Here is a 2,690-nt window from a genome sequence, read left to right as displayed (position 1 = left end):
CCACCCTTCCAGTTTCCAATGTGATTTAGTGTTGTTAGTTTCGAGAGAAACAACGGGTGTGATTGATTATATGGAACTAAACCGAATTTCATTAAATTTTGATATATTTATTTAGAATCCTGAAGGGTTTCATAAATGAAAGTTCAGTTTGGATAAAATATTTTGGGAAGAGAGTGAAATATGAGTAAAAGAGGTCAGTTTCTTTCTCTTTCAGTTTGATTTTTCATTCTTTCATCTTCTTCTTTCTATTTTGTGGAAAACAATGGGGGAGAAAAAGGATAAAGAAGTACAAAAGGATGATCACACCTCCACCATAAGAGGATTATTCCACCTGGTGATTAGGAGGTTGAAAGAGACAGAAGGCGAAGAGTTAGATTAGAATTGAATATCCTTTAGATAGACTATCAAAGTTTCTGGTTTAGCATAAACTTTAAGTTTGATCTGAGTTGTCGGAGTTTTAGTAATGCCTCTGACTTTTTCGGGACCTTATATATTATCTATGCGGGCACCTTTACCATATTGAGAACCTCCGGTTCTCATTTCATACATATTTTGCTATTTTTTAGATGCAGGTCGAGAGGCACCTCATTGAGCATTCTGGAGATCCTTTAGAAGCGAAAAACTATTTCAGGGTTGGGAGTTTTTGTTTATGTATATAGATGTGTATATATATTCTCTACTGTATATATTGTATTTTGTCCCTCTTAGAGGTTGACTTGGAGAAACAGGTGTAATATCTTATCTTTTGGGATACTCTGTCAACTTGTATATATATGTATATATACTCTGGCCAGCCTTAACTTCGCAGGTCGAGTCTAAAGTTTAATATCTGTACCTTTTGGAACTTTGATATTTATATCTATAGTTTATCCTTTCCGTTTGATCTTATTTGTCCATTTTACGTTTATCCGCACGAGTGTGATGCGATTTTTTGTTTTTGGTTTTATTTTTTATCGTACCCCTTTTCTTTCAAGGCTCCTAGCTATATTATCCTTGTTATATATGTATGTATTTTACTTTTAGAGGTCGTAGCGCCTCGCCATCTCTAATTTATGTCCTAGGCGTAAAGCTCTGTGTGATAGGGTGTTACAAAGATGGTTCTTATAATTGGGTTAGTGAGGATGTAAAAATCTGCAGGTCTCTCTTTTTAGATAAAGATAATATTGATGAAATAGATTCTACAAAAATAGCGAGTCTGGATTTTGGGTAGACCTGTTACCATGTATAAGGGTCATTTTGAGTATTTCTACATGTATAGTTGTGTGTTGGAAAAGCTTTAGGTGAAGTTGCCTTTTATGAATTTTGAATGTAGTGTGTTGAAGCAGTTAAACTGTGTGAAGGATTACCATGTGTTCATAACACGCAGCAGAAGAAAATAAAATAATCCTAAAGATCTATTTTGTGCTTAAACTTTATTCCAATAATAATATGTAGATTAGATATAAATACCTGTGTACGCTAGTAAAAATCACTTTCTCCTTCGATGGTACGAAGGTGCTATGCATATCCACACCGAGAGCAATCTTTGCTGTCAACTCCTTGACAAATGGACATCTGATCTAAATTGAGAAACCTCTTGCAACTCTTTGCACGCCATAAAATTCTTCTCCAAGAATTAGGCTCACATACATTTATGTGTATAGAGGTAAAGGAATAAAACTCTTATGTTTTATTCTCATTTGCATCACATTCCTCTACTCTTGGCATACATATATATAGTATGAGATTTGTTACTGATTTTAAATTTGAATCTCAATTCAAATTTAAATCATATCTTGAAATTCTAAATCCGAATCTTTCAAATTTATGAATTATATCATAACTCAATTTGAAACAGAATCAGTTAGGATCTCATCCAAATTTAGAAATAGAATAACTAATTATTCTCAAATCTCATTTAATATTCTCAATTATCATACTATTATTATATTCTTGGTGCTAGCAAAGAATATAATAATATTCCATTTTGAATTAATATAATTATTTATTTGATCAAATCAAAATAATAATTAAATAATTCTATAGCAAATATTAGAACACTTGTTAGTGTGTGACCCCATAGGTTCAATACTAAGCGGGTAGTAAATTAGTCATACTAAATTTACTAATCAAGGTTGGCGTCTAGCAACACTCCTCAATGACCCGATAGTATGAAGTAATAAATTTTTACTAAGAACCTTAGAAGAACAAAGTATAATTCCTTCCATCTTTCCAGCTCTTGGTTAACCCTTAGAGTATGGTTTAATTGTCAAACTCTAACTTGTTACCATTATTATAATGAACTGTGAATGACCTAAGAAAATCATTTCTTCATTCATTCAATCCCCTTGGCCAAGGTTTTATTCATCTCAGTCATTATAATCATAGAGTTCAAACTCTTTACTGAGAGTTGACGGATTTCTTATTGACTAATCATTAATTCTGCAAATATTTAAATCATACCCAATATCCATTCAACTAGCACCCTAGGGTATTAGGTGTCCGGAATCAAAGTATAATAAATACATTGTTAATTACTATGACAGTCGTAGGTCAAAGAAAACTCTATTACTATGTTCATCTTAAGAATATCCTATTGACAAATATACGGTAATTATAACCATTAGGAATTCTCAAAGTGAGTCAGTTCAATGGTCATATCTCTATATGCACCATCTATATACATAATTTAATAAATGAGATCTATTAAT

Source organism: Arachis ipaensis, chromosome B10, assembly GCF_000816755.2.
Source record: "Arachis ipaensis cultivar K30076 chromosome B10, Araip1.1, whole genome shotgun sequence".
Classification (NCBI taxonomy): domain Eukaryota; kingdom Viridiplantae; phylum Streptophyta; class Magnoliopsida; order Fabales; family Fabaceae; genus Arachis; species Arachis ipaensis.
Note: the sequence above shows the minus strand (reverse complement) of the source record.